This window comes from Kogia breviceps, chromosome 1, assembly GCF_026419965.1.
Source record: "Kogia breviceps isolate mKogBre1 chromosome 1, mKogBre1 haplotype 1, whole genome shotgun sequence".
Lineage (NCBI taxonomy): Eukaryota > Metazoa > Chordata > Mammalia > Artiodactyla > Physeteridae > Kogia > Kogia breviceps.
This window is the reverse complement of record NC_081310.1, coordinates 15,181,211-15,196,417: the sequence shown is the minus strand read 5'-3', so window position 1 is coordinate 15,196,417 and position 15,207 is coordinate 15,181,211. Positions and strand designations below refer to the sequence as shown.

The 15,207-nt window shown below is 43.3% G+C and overlaps 1 protein-coding gene across 24 annotated transcripts in view; it reads left to right on the top strand.

The window, feature by feature from the left end:
• ESRRG (estrogen related receptor gamma) overlaps nt 1-15,207 on the top strand; it is a 645,982-nt gene that overhangs the window by 142,310 nt on the left and 488,465 nt on the right. For 9 of the 24 annotated variants that reach the window (XM_067027642.1, XM_059039134.2, XM_067027666.1 and 6 more), the window contains exon 2: nt 4,732-4,860. The exons of the other annotated variants lie outside the window; for them this stretch is intronic. The gene's annotated coding sequence lies outside the window, so the exon portion shown is untranslated. The remainder of the gene's footprint in view (nt 1-4,731; nt 4,861-15,207) is intronic. 24 annotated transcript variants of the gene reach the window in all.

Below are 15,207 nucleotides of genomic sequence, written 5' to 3'. Positions count from 1 at the left end.
GACTGGGAATGGGACATTGCATGAAGGAAATCCGGTGCTGGATTTAAACACACACTCATCTATACATGTTATCAAAGATTTGAGTTGAGGTTTTTGATTGGTGGTATCTTTGAAACCACAGTTTTACCTATTGCATAAAGATTTTAACTGGAGAAAGGGTGATACGTTACATAAATCTATAAATCTCTCTTTGTGAATAAAGAGATACTCATATCTGATGTTTAGTTTCATCTCATTGACAGACATTAGCCACTCCTCCATTTTCAGACAAGTAATTAAATACAAAGAATAGACTCTCAGGTGGACAAGAGGACTCCAGCTGCAACTTCTGTCTTTCACGTCTCAGGGCCGAAGTGTGATCGTTGCCCTTCTACTTAAAGGGCTGTGGCTGAGGGGCTACCGTTTACTCTTAGCCTTCACGCTAGCAGAAGAGAAAACTTGAAGCACTGCAAAAACGCATAGAAGGCTTTTTCTTGTTCTGTATGCACATTTATCTTCTCATTCATTTTTGTCTGAATAAGTATGCATAACAGAGATTTCCCTTGAGCGTGTGGTAAATTACTAGGGATAAACAGGAGGGCCGTCCAGAAGTGTCTGATCCTGTTCTCTGAAAGGCACAGGTCAGCTGGGAAGATTCCAAGAGTAGCCAAGTGTAGAGACCGGAATCTGAGCCAGGGAAAGGTACAAACACGAAGTTACCAAACACAGAGAGTTCCCCAAGAAGAGGAGCCAGGTATGAACTGAATAGTCAATCCATCAAATCAGAACCCACTGGATCTGAGGGCCGAGGTTCCCAAACAAAAAGGCAGCAACTAAGAATGAGGCCAGAACCCAGTGCCAGCCAGACGGGGAGGCTGAGCCCCGTAAAGCAGGCAGGAGGTGGGAGACAGTGGGCTTGGTGCCTAGTTCCTGTGTCCACGGGCACAGGCATAGCCTGAGCCTTGAACATTACAGTGAGGAAAGCGAGGGCAAGTATGAGGGATTGTGGGCAGGGGTCGGGGTGAGATTAGAAAATAGTCTTTCAGGGCTTCCCTGGTGGCGCAGCGGTTGAGAGTCCGCCTGCCGATGCGGGGGACGCGGGTTCGTGCCCCAGTCCGGGAAGATCCCACGTGCCGCGGAGCGGCTGGGCCCGTGAGCCGTGGCCGCTGAGCCTGCGCGTCCGGAGCCTGTGCTCCGCGACGGGAGAGGCCACAGCGGTGAGAGGCCTGCGTACTGCAAAAAAAATAAAAATAAATAAAAAAGTCTTTCACAGATAGTCCAGAAAATCTTGACAGTTTTCATGGAATACCTAAATCCCATTGGTAAGTCATTTTTCCCCCTGAGTTTCTTATTCAAACAGAGATAATGATAGACACATATAGCCTTAGAGTTGCTTATAATAGGTAATGCAGTAGTAATTATGCAACTCTGGGTGTGTCTTTACTTTCTTCCAAATGTGTTTTCTTTCTAGGGGCTTAACTATCTGAGAGCCTTAGTTTGAATTCCAACTGAAACAGACCCCAAGACAAAGATTCAAGGGCAAGTAATTTATTGGGGAAGCAATCTCAGTAGAAAAGTGAGGAAGTAAGACAGAGAAGAGAATGCAGCCAATAAAGATTTTCATTGTCAAGGAAGTTATACCTAGAACTCAGTCCTGCTGGGAAACTGGGAGGCCTCTGATAGGTGATGGAAATGGAATATTTGTACCCCGATTCTCCCGTCGCTCATTGGTCAGGGCTGCCATAGGATGTTGATTTCCCGGTACATCACCACTGCCATGCCAGCAAGGAGGCAAAACCCATCATGGCAGCCAGAGAATGCCTCTTGGCAAAAAAAAAAACCCAAAGAAGTCTACAGACGATGGCAGTTAAGCCAGCCTATACGGAATTGGTAAGGGGAGGGGTGGGCAAATGGGCTCTGCTATACCCAGGGAGTGCTTTGGCTAACTGTCCTGGTCTTAAGCTCATAGAGCAAAAATATGGTAGCTAGGAAATGAGTATCCTCATCAAACTCTTGACCTGGACTCGCCTGCTGGCTCTAGATGGAAAGCTTAGAAGAAACCGAGATTCCTTCCCATGCTTTTCTCCCCTGAAATTAGATTTTCCCCTTAAAGAGGACATAGGACTGTAACAGAATCACATATTTTACTAAAGCACACACTCAATCAGAAGTTCCACACCTTTAGCACTGGAAAGATATTTCCAAGCAGGAAGGGGAAGCTGGACCAGACAGCTTGGAATTCAGTCATCAAGGGAGCAACTTTGCCTTTGAAATGTGTGGAGAAATTTAAACTGCCTCCTCCTCCTCCTCCAGCCTGGGTCTGAGGGTGAAGTTTCCAGCACATTCCTCTGAGTCTTACCAGGCTCTTCCAGGGTGTGGAGGTTCTTTGAGGGAGGTGCATCTGTTAGGTCAAGAATCTCTTTACCAGGGGTCCTTTCCTGCGGTGGGTGGGAAAAACCAGAAGGTGATTTAGAAAGCGGTCCAGAAGGACTTCTTGCCCTACCCCATCAGCCTCTGGTACTAATCAATACATTTTAAAGTTCAGAATTGTCCCCAGATCTCTCCAAGTGATCTTTTAGAGATTTGGTTTTGTGAAAGTAGCCTTGGGATCTGGAGCTGTCATAAAGGACTTCCACCCTGGCAAACTCCTCCACGATTCTGAAATTCAGCTCTCGCTTTTGCCTGTGAGGAAGCCATTGTCATAATAAGGAATGATCGTTACAGACACTGGTGATTTGTATGAAATTTTTGTTGAGTTTTATTATTTAATAAAGGACATTCAGAAATAGGCAAGCAAAAAACGTCATTTATGTCACGGATGAAAAAGCCACATATATGTATTAATGGAATTCACTCACTGGTTTATGGACCCAAACTTCTCTTGGGACTCTGTATAGACCCCTCTCCATTTGACAGGAGTGCAGATTAGTCACCAGATATTATGTGTGACTAGCCCAGGATTATTCAGAATTCTCTAGTGGGCTCACTAAGGGACTTTCTTTGGTAGCGTGGAGCTTAGAAGCATTTTGAAGGAAGACAGCTCAGAGGTTTGCGGCAGTGTTGGTTGGTTGTACTTTTGCTGAACAGACGATTTTAGAGACACCTGGGCCATCCTCTCTGCACAGAGAATCTTTGTGAACGTTTCCTCTAGTCAGCACTTTCCCATTATAGGAATGGTTCAAGTGATCAGGTGTCCTCCCCCAAACAGATATTTATTTCTGCCAAAACGCTGTAAAGAGCATCCATCTTGAAGATGTTAGAGGAACAAATATTTGCAGCTGAAAGGTGTCCTCGGCTTGTTAAGACTTGGCCAGATAAACCTTTCATGTTTAGGGAGTTATTTTGCATGAAGCTAGTGCCTGGAGAGTGTGTGCTGGTCATTTCCTACGTAGTGTGGATGCAGCTTGGAGATGAGAAGGTCCTAAAGGGATGGTAAGGATCTATTTTGAGCTCCCAGTTCTTCAAAAGAAAAAATATACAGAAGAGTATATTCCTGCCAGAGGTTCAGAGGAGGCTGGACATCGCCGTTGTTTCTTTTGTTTCGGGAAACAAAGCAGGAGATTCGCCGGAGCCCTACACACGGGAAGCTCTAAATGTAGTCATGCTCTTTGGTTATTTATAGCCCCCGGGCTCCGCCCACCCTCCCTCCTGTTATCTCCCAGCCCCCTCCCCCCAACCGTGCCATATTTAGATCTGAAGCGTGACCACGGCAAGGTTGTGCCTTTGAGAGGCGTGGCAGGAGATGTTTTTTGGTTTTGTTTCGTTTTGTTTTTGCCTAGTGGAGGAGATAACCGTTGGGGAAATGTTCACCTTCTGGGGGATAAGGCTTGGCTCTGTGTAAGAAAGCCAACTAGCAGGCAGGATCTCTTTGACATTGTTTTATAGAAGGGCGTATTTTTGTCACAATCTGGTATTTGTTGCAAAAAAGCACTGCTGTCATATATTACCAACTTTTTTGGAGTAGCTTCTTTAAAAAATGGACGTCTATCCACTAGACAGGCATTATTTTATTCATATTTGGGTAAAATAAAAATTTTAGTTAACAACAACAAAATTTTTCATCCAGAAAGATCTGTGTTACCTGAGAAAGGAGATATTTGAAGATATATCAGGAAATTACCAAAACAGAACAAAACAAAACAATACCGCTGGGTTTGATACTAATTTTAATAATAGCTAAATAAGTGCTAAGTGTAGTTCATGTGTTACTTTATTTTATCACCAGGTTACATACCAGGTGTGTAGTAGCATTCCCATTTTACAGGTAAGGAAGCTGAGGTTTGGAGAATTAAACAACCTATGTAAGGTCCCTGAGCTGGCCAGGTTTCAGGCTCAGGTAGCCTGACTCCTGCACCAGTGCTTGTCACTATTTTCCTAATGCCCTTAAATGCAGTTATCTGATGGCTCATGTTATCTTGTGTGTGTGAAGGTAGAATGGATGATGATTATGACCTAGGCATCTGCAGGTCACTGGAAAGGCCAGTGCATGTGATGTCACCCATTATAAAAACAGAGTCCTTATTGCTCATTAAACTCCACGTCTTGATTCAGAAATATCAGCAGAGCCTCTTTGTCTGTTGCTTACGGTGGAATAGAGTTCTCTCCTACATTCTCTTGCTACTGAAAGCCAGTCATACGGCTGAATAGAATAAGTTTGCAAGCCACAGATCGGTTTTAAGTAAGGTGTTCTTCTGCTATCTACGATTTTATTCCATTAGGATAATTTCCTTTCTTTCCCTTTTCTCCTGAAAGCACTTTATAAAACCACAGCTCTGCAGAAACTGCCCTTGTCACCCTTCAGTTGCATCCCTGTCCATGAGTGCAGCATCAGGATGAGCGGACACTCTCTGTTTGGCCGGAGTGGGGAAGGATACACTCCAGGTATGGCAGGGGGAGTGGGGGAGGTCTTTGTTTATGGCGGATTAAAAAAAAAAAGCGAACAGTGAGAGATAAGTTCTCAGGTCTTCTATTGAGACCACCATATCGTTGTCCATCTAGGACAAATAACTTTAGCCTTGTCCCTTTTCAGAGCTGAAAAAATACTCTTTTCTTAGAAAATACCCAACTGACACCTGCGTGTTTTCTCTCCAGCGAAAGGCGATACTGTGGGGTTTGTATTAAAGAATTTAACATTTCACTGTCTTCTTCTTCTTCTTCTTCAAGTGGTACTGGGTGTGGCTAAGCTGTTGCAGACTTACTGTCAAGGTTGCATGTTTAAAAAAAAAAAAACCACCCGTTTTCTTAAAACCGGGGCAAAATCCTGGCATTTTTAAGGGTAGGTTTTCTCTGAAGGAGGGAGGAGAAAAATATGGAGAGTAATGAATTCATCAAGCTGAAAATGCACAAGGCAGTGAAGCGCTCAGGCTTCCATACACGCCAAATGGAAAGAGAGCTCCCATTACTGTTGAGATGCACAGACACAGCCCCGCTAATCGCTTGGTCATGCTTGGGAGACACTAAGTCGTCACAGGCCGTGACATGGTGAGAACAGGGTGCCAGGGGTTTGTTGTAAGAAAAAATTGTTGATTTAACATCCATAACCAGCAGCATTGCCTTCCCCGACCCTCATCCTCAGATGACAAGCCTTAGTGGGAAAAATGCTTCTGTGTCTGTATGTTTAACTCTTTACGTTCAAGCCAATTGGAAATCACATGGGAGGTAAAAAATTGTGGAGTAAGTGACTACTTGAACTAAGAGATTAATTTCTGTTTATTTCCACAATTTGTTGTTTCTTGTATATGTAGGTGTGTGGTATTCAATGTAAAATCATAATAGTTAACATTTGTTGAAGAGTTGATTTCGTGCCAGGTACTGTTTTGAGTTACTTACCTGTCGTGAGGCTGTCCTCACGACAGCCCTATGAAGTAGGGACCCGAATTGTCTCTCCTTTATAGAAGATAAGTAGCCCACCCAAGGTCACACAGCTGAATGAGTAGTGGAACCAACTTTGGAACTGAGATTGTCTGACACCGAAGCCTCTACTGTTGACCACTGTGCCTTGTATTCGATTATGTCCTTTGAGAAATCCGGTGAAACCAGAGGACAAATTAGTCAAAGGGACATAGTGTACTTTTTCATTCTTTCAACATACATTTTACTGAGTATTGTGCCTATGGTAGAGTGGAAAGACAGACACACCTGTAACTCCAACGTAATGCTGTTCGTGCTGTAATGGAAAGTTGCACTGGGGCCAGGGCTGGCATGGAGGAAAAAAGTCAGCTCATCTTTGGGAATTGCTTTCATGGGCATGGCTATATAACCAGTGACTAGCATGTTATCTGGCTAGATCTTACTGGGTACTCAATACATAGTATAGTCAGGAAAGGAAGCAAATACATAACGTTTGAGCCGAGACTTTATGGTTTAAGAATAGTTTTCCTATGGACAAGGTGAGAAAAGGCATTACAGAACGAGAGAAGAACAGGTGTAAAGACAGGAGAGCAGCGGGGATATTTTGGAAGCTGTACTGGTTCTATCGAGCTGGAGTGCAAAATGGAAGATGGCTGAGTGGAGGCAAGAGAGGGGGTCAAGACCGTTCACTTGACAGGCAGACTTGTCATTGACATTGTGTACCATGCAGTGGGCTGTGGGTGTACCTGGAGGAGTGAGGGATACCACTGAAGCCATGTGAGACTCTGGAGGAGTGGTCCAGTTGAGGTTAGGGAAGCGGTGCCTTGGATGATGGATTGAGGGTTGGGGGAGTGGTCAAGACTGGAGTCTATTAGAATAGCCTTGGATAAGATTATGTGGGTGTGAACTGGCATGGTGCCTGCAGAGTTGGAGTGGTGGGATATGCTTAAGCACTCTTCAAAGAGACTGGGCATTCATTGGTTATGAGGAAAGAGGAGATGGGAGGAACTGAAGGTTGATTTCTGGTTTGAAAAAAAATTGGTAAGCCATTAATTTTTTTATTGAAGTATAGTTGATTTACAATATTCTGTTAGTTTCAGATGTACAGCAGAGTAATTCAGTTATACATACATATTTTTTTCAGATTCTTTTCCATTGTAGGTTCTTACAAGATATTGAATATAGTTCCCTGTGCTATATGGTAAATTGTTGTTTATTTTATAATATATACAGTGATGTGTGTCTGCTAATCCCAAACTCCTAATTTATCTCTCCGTTCCTTTCTCTTTGGTAACCATAAGTTTGTTTTCTATGTCTGTGAGTCTGTTTCTATTTTGTAAATAAATTCATTTGTATTATTTTTAGACTCTACACATGAGGGATATCATATAATATTTGCCTTTCTGTGTCTGACTTACTTCACTTAGTATGATAATCTCTAGGTCCATCCATGTTGCTGCAAATGACATTATTTCATTCTTTTTTAATGGCCGAGTAGTATTCCATTGTGTGTGTGTGTGTGTGTGTGTGTGTGTGTGTGTGTGTGTGTGTGTGTATGTACCACATCTTCTTTATCCATTCATCTGTTGATGAACACTTAGGTTGCTTCCATGTCTTGGCTATTGTAAATAGTGCTGCTGTGAACATTGGGGTGCACGTATCTTTTCCAATTAGAGTTTTCTCCGGATATATGCCCAGGAGTGGGATGGCTGGATCATATGGTAGTTCTATTTTTAGTTTTTTAAGGAACATCCATACTGTTCTCCATAGTGGCCGCACCAATTTACATTCAAGTGGTGCTACTTTAGACGTGGTGATTAGGGGAAGCCTCTGAGGAAGGAGGTGCCATGATGCAGTGACCTGCTGGGTAAAGCAGAGTACAGGGAAGCATCTAGCACAGTGCTTGGCAGGTGGTTAGTGCTTAATCCGTGGTCACTACCGTTATAACTCCTGTCATCATTATCCCCAATAACAATGGTGCCTGCATGCCCTTTCGAAACTTGGGGAGCCTGTAAAGTCTTCTAGGAAGCTTGGTTTAGGGCGCACGTATAATGGAATTCTCTATCTGTATATATCAAGATGTTTTATTTTCAGTTACAATTTAACTTTGGAGATAGCTAATAATGTTTAAAGGAAAATCACCAAAAGCTGATTGTTCTGCGTGGTTAAATATCTTGCCATTTTCCCCCTTCAGTACCATTAAACCTTTCTTGCTCACCTACTTGTGTCGGACACTGTGCTAGGCACTGGGGAAACAGAAACGTAAAACTGAGTCTTTGCCTTCAGGAAGCTTAGAATCTTAATAGTTTCCCTAAAAAGTCATTAATTTTATGAGGGTTATAAAAAATGGAACAGATTTGGGTTAAAAATTGTGCATTTAATTTGGTCAGGTTTGAGCTTCCTTTGGGACATGTATCTGGAGATATCTGTAAGAGTTGAACACACACGACTCAAAGTTAGGCAACAGGGCTGTGCTTGAACAAGAGCCATCAGCAGGCACGGAGGTCATAGAGAGTGATTTTACTAAAAGCAAGATTATCATTCCTTGCGTGGTGGAGTAACACAGAGGACAAGCGTTAGTATTACGTCAACAGGCTCGACAGAATAGGGTTTAGTAGCCAATAGACGGGGTTATTAAAAGGACTTCATGAAAGACGAGATTTGGGAGTAAGAAAGTTAGACTTTAAGTGGGTGGAAGGAAAAGAAGGGGAATAATAGTTTTGTATGGAAAAGCGCTCAGGTGTAGCTAAGTGATGTTTTAGAAGCTTCCCTTGGGAGATGCCCATTTCAAATACTGGATTGTTTGGCTCTGGAGGGTGCTTTAGGGATTACTTTAAAACGAAGTAGGACCTCAGTGAAACACATGCATGTGTATTAAATCACTATTAAACCTTTCTCTGAAGTTGGACAGCTGACTATGTGCAATGTGTTGGTACCAGTTTTCCTCTAAAACAAAATTTCACTTTTCATCCCAATTATGAAACAGTTATTATAGTTCTTATTATGGTGCCAGTCATAATTCTGAGTACTTTACACCTGTTACCCATTTAGTTTTCACAACACTCCTATGAGGTAGGGACTCTTATTGTCTCCATATTCCAGATGAGGAAACAGAGGCACAGAGTTTGAGTGATTTGCCAGGTGGCTGCTAAGGGGCTGGTTCTGGACTTGGAATCTGGAAGTTCTGGCTCCACTGCTGTACACTATATTATCTCCCTGATATCATGACCAGAAGACCCAAGAGTCTAAGAATCTGGCTGTGACCGAGCTTTCCATCTCTTGAGAACCCCAAGTGATACCTATGCCTGGCAACTCACAGGCTAGTGGGACTAAGTAATACTGTATTGGGATGTATGTATGGTGCCAGGTCCCAAAGCAGAACTCTGGGAAGTCCAGAGGAGAGGCTGATTGTCCATAAGGCCAGTCCTGAGTCACACCTTTACCACCTTCAAGGAAAGGCCCGTGCGGGATGTCCCCACCATGACCTGAGGACCTGGGGCCGGAGGAGACAGTGCCAGAGAAAGGGGAGTGCTAGAGGGACTTTTCTGTTGTCAAAATCAAGTCAGTCTAAGCTACATCTTGAGTATACCTGGCTAGCTCCCAGGAGAAAAGAAGGAGGGAAGGAGGAGGGGAAGGGAGAGAGAGCAGGGAAGTGACTTCTCTTCTCTAAGGTGGGCTGGCTATTCAGACCTAACCAGTAAAGGAAAAGAGGCTCCAGCCCTTGTGTACTTGGTCACTGTGGCCTTTACCCCCTCTGAGCGTTTCACCTCTTTAAGCACATAGCCTGATGAGCCCCAGAAAAAGACGGAGGAGAGAAGAAGACAATAAAGGAAAAAGACTTTGGACTTCTTCAAGGAGCCCAAATGGCCCACAGGTCTCACTTCACCCCTGGCTACACAGAAAAAAATTCTTTTCAGTACAAGGTACCTGTACATTAGGGAAGCAGCTTGGGGTTCCTGCACCAGGATGCTCTTTCTGCCCTGTCATCAAGGAGATTGGCAGTTAGTAGCCTTGCACACAGCGCTGGGGAACTGAGCCCAACGTGGGGCTGGCCACGGGGTCCGAACTGTGGATAAAGATTAAAAGATGGATATTGGATGTGCCTTTGCGGAGCTGAGCCCACGACGTCCAGGAGATCTTTCTTGATCCTGGTAAAATTAGGGTAGCACATTTGAATAGATGCCATTTTATTCCCTGTGTGAGAAGAGTTGGAAGATGTGGGTTTCAATGCCAAGTTTAACTCTAACTGGCTGGCAACTAGCACACTTGTTCTTTGAAGGCCAGATGGTAAATGTTTTCTTTTTCTAGTCAACTCTGCCATTGTAGTGCAAAAGCGGCCTTAGGTAAGTATGTAAATGAATGAGCTTGGCCGAGTCCCAGCAGAACTTTACTTTAAAAAGCAGGTGGGGGGGTGGGAGGATGGAAGATGGGAGAGGCAGATTTGGGCGGACTTCATAGTCTTGTCATCCCTTGTTTTAGGCAAATGACTTGACTTCCCTAGTGTCTCAGTCCCCTCATTCCTCCAGTTGGTTGAGTATTCTCACCCAGCAGGTCAGGAGGTTGCAAATACCTGGCATCATAAATAGTTCATAAAAGAAGGAAGGCTGGATGCAGAGGTGCCAGCCAGCTATGGGACCTTGGCCTTGTACTTACGCTCAGCTTTTGAGGACTTTTTCAGCTCTCACATTCTATGTAGAAGAGTTTGAAAAAATGCTTTGCAAATATAAAGTAAAATCAAAGCTATAAGTATCGCTAAAAATTTCTTTAAAAAACTAGTCCACTTCGGACTTCCCTGGTGGTCCAGTGGTTCTGTGCTTCCAGTGCAGAAGACATGGGTTCGATCCCTGGTCGGGGACGTAAGATTCCACATGCCTCGCAGTACGGCCAAAAAATTAAAAGCAAAACCAAAACCAAACAAAAAAACTAGTCCACCTCATTCCTTAGGTTAAAAAGCATAATCCTCACTGGAAAATTAGTTTGCGTACTCTTTACTTTGTAAGAGTTTTTCCTCCTAATATCATTAGGTTGCATTAGAACTTGACTCCTGTGAGCTTGACAGATAAGATCCAGTTCCCTAGCAGGAGGCAGAGGAAATGCGCCAGTCTGGAGGAAGGCAGTGAAAGTGTCTCCTAAAAAACATTTAAGCCAATAATGCATACTTGCTTCAATAGTATTCCTAGAATTTCTCTAAACAGTACAAGAAACAGACGTAAAAGAAAAAGAGATGACATTCCATTGCCTTTAACCCTTTTATGAATATAAATGTAAAAAGTACTGAACATAGTATAGGACAGATAATGATTCCATCTTCACTCTAGGTACTATATCCTCTGGGGCCCACCGTGATTAATCTAATAGAGAGAGGGGGTAGCTCCATATTCGCTGATTTCTCCTCTAGTGCACTTGATTTAAGGCAGGATGCAGAATGGGACATGCCTACACACTCTCCTTCCTTATGAAAGTCATAAGAGTCATAAGGAAGAAAGACAGATTCATGCGAGTCCAATCCATCGTTTAAGCACAAAACAAAGCTCATTATTGAAGAGTAATAAAAATGAGTCTATGTGGCAGTTAGGTTCCTACAAATGAAAATTGCCACCAACGCGGCCGTTGCCTGTCTTTGTGAAATGAAGAGATGAATGCTACCTTTGTTCAATGAGCCCATAATTAAGAGGTGTTTAACACTGAAGGCTATTGCTTTAAAAAGATATTGCTGTGTAAATGTCAGACCAGTGGAGACGCTGGGTTATGAAGGTTACAACAGCCAAAGGTAAGCTTAATGAAACAGCCAGTGGCACTGACATGGTTTAGCGATCCAGCCAATAGCTTCAGCGTTTACAGCCTCATGGAGTAGCATCCTAGTTTCTTTCCAACCTCTTTTTATTTTAAGCTGGGAGTGTTGGAGTGGATGGGGGAGGGGAGTAATATGTGTGTGGTATACACACACACACGTACATACCTTTTTAGGAGCATTTGCTCCTTGGATATACTGAGGGATACTTATATAGCTTAAAGTGAGTATTAATTTATAGTTGTTGAAGTGATTTTTATTTTGCATATTTGTACATCTTCAGTACCTAACAATTTCTTCATACTTTTTTGTATTAGCACTAGCAGTTTTGTTGGATACACTCTTCCAACTAACTTGGATTAGACGTTTCTATTAGTTGGTGTTAGATAAATTGCAAGACATGCTCTGAAGTAGATTTCATCCCTGCGAGAACTGCAGAGCCAACGAACTTCCAAAAGATGGTTGGCTCTCTCATGGAGAGCAGTCCGTTTTGCAGTATTTGTTGCAGGGTAGGATGATTTGATGTTGATCTTTTGGGGTCGGAGGTTAAGGTGATCTGTCCCAGGAATTTGCTCCTTGAAATGGAATATGTAAAGGATCTTACAGGGGATGGCATACAGTAAATGCTCAACAAACGTGGTGCTTTCATATTGAGATATCCTTGTCATTCCATCAGTTGCATGTTTTTGAATCTCTTAGGTTAAGGATGGCTCTTTGTAGTCAAAGAGACTAGATCCCAGACCTCTGTGTCTCTGGTATCTCCCCTCAAGGATTAAACATGAAGCAGCAGGACACAGAAAGGTTGCGTATTGAAGTGAGTAGTTTCAGAATTCTGTGTGTGCCTTTTTAATGAGCGATGCGTATTTCCAACGTGTCTGAGAATCATTGATTTCTCTGACTAGGTAGAGACCAGAGCCAGAATAAAGGAAGACCCCCTCCAAGATCCTCCTCCGAATTGCAGGAGAGCCACATCCACTATAGAAGAATTTATGGCTTCCATCACCTGAGCTCAACCCTTGCTTCAGGCTTTCTGTGCTTTCTGGTTTGCGTCCTTTGGGGTCTTGCCTTTACCAAAAATTAAACAGAAGTTGCCTTTTTTGTCTCCCCCTTTCCAAATCTGCCCTTGGTCTGACCATACTGTTGTATTAAAAAGGTGGTAAAAGGGTATGGAAAGAAGAATGATTATTCCTTGGGTGATAAAGTAATCCGGTCTCATTTCTGAGTCCCCACTCATTGTTTGTTTTTATTAAACATGTCTGTAAGGGCAACTGTTCTGAGTATATTACCCAAGATTCCAAGATGATAATTAACTAGCTTTGCTGCAGAATCGGTAGGAGGAACAAAAATATACATCTGCTGACTAAAAACGACACAAATTTCTTAACTAAAACAGATAGTCTCGATAGTTTAAGCAAATATCATATGGTGTTTAAATCCTATCTGCAGTTCTTATCTTTTTTTGGGAAAAAATAACTATAAATTACTTTTTAAAGTATGTTGGTAGCCTGCTGAGAAAATTCTGGAAAAAAAAAAAGGAAGGGTAACCCAGAAACTGCCCTCCCTGTCCTAGGAGGGGAGAGAAACGAGAAAGAGAATGATGCGGGGTGGGGAGGGAAAGAGACCTGTGTACCTCGTCCAGGGAAAGTAATTGAAAATGCTAATTCTGTGCCCACAGACTACAACTTTGAAGGACAGGTCCTTGTCATTGGACTCCTCGAGCAACAGCAGAGCAGAAATAAAAATAGATCATTGACCAAAAATATCCCTTTCCAACTGAGAAGTTTTAAAGTGCTGCTGCCCATTTTTCTGTTTAAAAAATTATAAACCAGCTCTTTTATTCTTTACCATGATTTGGAGAGTAATGTATATGTGGTTTAGGACTAGAACTATTATGAATCTCAGTTTACAGAATGTTGAAATATTTTTACGGCTGTTCTTTTTCTCGTTGGAGAAAGGAATTATCGGCAAGGGTCAATTGCAGGTTACTGTCAAATCAGGAATTTCAGAGGCTCAAGTCAATTAGCAATTTTTGGAAAGATGAACAGAGATGGAAGTTACCTACTTTTTTCTTTAAATAAACAGAAACGTTAATGATAATGATTGCAATTACAGTAATAATTCCTTTGCACTTTAAGCTCAAGAGTCACACTGGGGTTTATAACCAGTGGGGTGGGAACAGTGACGGCAACAGAGTTTTGGAAAGTGCACTGATCATATAGTGCATTGAAAACTAGCCATATGGGGCTTCCCTGGTGGCGCAGTGGTTGAGAATCCACCTGCCAATGCGGGGGACACAGGTTCGAGCCCTGGTCCGGGAAGATCCCACATGCCGCGGAGCGGCTGGGCCCGTGAGCCATGGCCGCTGAGCCTGCGCGTCCGCAGCCTGTGCTCCGAAACAGGAGAGGCCACAACAGTGAGAGGCCCGCCTAGAACAAAAAAAAAAAACTAGCCATATGGTTACCAAAGGCGAAAGGGGGTGGGAAGGGATAAATTAGGAGTTTGGGATTAGCAGATACAAACTACTATATATAAAATAGATAAACAACAAAGCCCTACTGTGTAACACAGGGAACTATATTCAATATCCTGTAATAAACCATAATGGAAAAGAATATGAAAAAGAATATATCTATCTATCTATATGTATGTATAACTGAATCACTTTGCTGTACAGCAGAAACTAACACAACATTGTAGATCAGCTATACTTCAGTTAAAAAAAAAAAATGAATGTTGTTAGAAGGCAGAGCTGGATTTGGAGTCCGTTCCTTCTTTTTTTTCTTTCTTTTCTTTTATTCTTTAACATATATTTATTGATCCAGCACTGTTCTGGGTAAAGAACAGGGAATGTGAGAGACAGAGCCTCTGCTGGCATAGAGCTTACATTCTAGTAAGAAAGAGAACAACTAAGGAAAGATAGCAGACAGTATGTGCAATGGAAAAGAATAGAGTGAGGGGCTTCCCTAGGGGCTTCCCTGGTGGCGCAGTGGTTGAGAGTCCGCCTGCCGATGCGGGGGACGCGGGTTCGTGCCCCGGTCCGGGAGGATCCCATGTGCCGCGGAGCGGCTGGGCCCGTGATCCATGGCCGCTGAGCCTGCGCGTCTGGAGCCTGTGCTCCGCAATGGGAGGGAGAGGCCACAACAGTGAGAGGCCCGCATACCGCAAAAAAAAAAAAAAAAAAAAAAAAAAAAAATAGAGTGAGGGGAGGAGGGTTGGGGTTTGAATTTACATAGGGCGGTCAGGGAAGACTCCATGGAGATGACGTTTGCAAAAAGACCTGAAGCCACCGAGGGAGTGGTTATGTGGATGCCTGGGAGGGGTGATTTCAGGTGGTGGGAACAGCAGATGCAAACGTTCGGAGGAAGGGTGGTGCCTGGCGTGTTCCAGCAAAGCAAGAACAGCGATGGAACTGGAGTGAAAATAACTCAGGGGAGAACAGTGAGAGGGGGTGTCAAGGGAGACATGGGGGCCAGGCTCCGTGGTCATTTAGTTCACTGTCATGGCTATGGCTTGTACCCTGAATGAGATGAAGCCAATTGCAGGATTTTGAGGAGGGGAATGACATGATCTGATATTTATAAAGGATC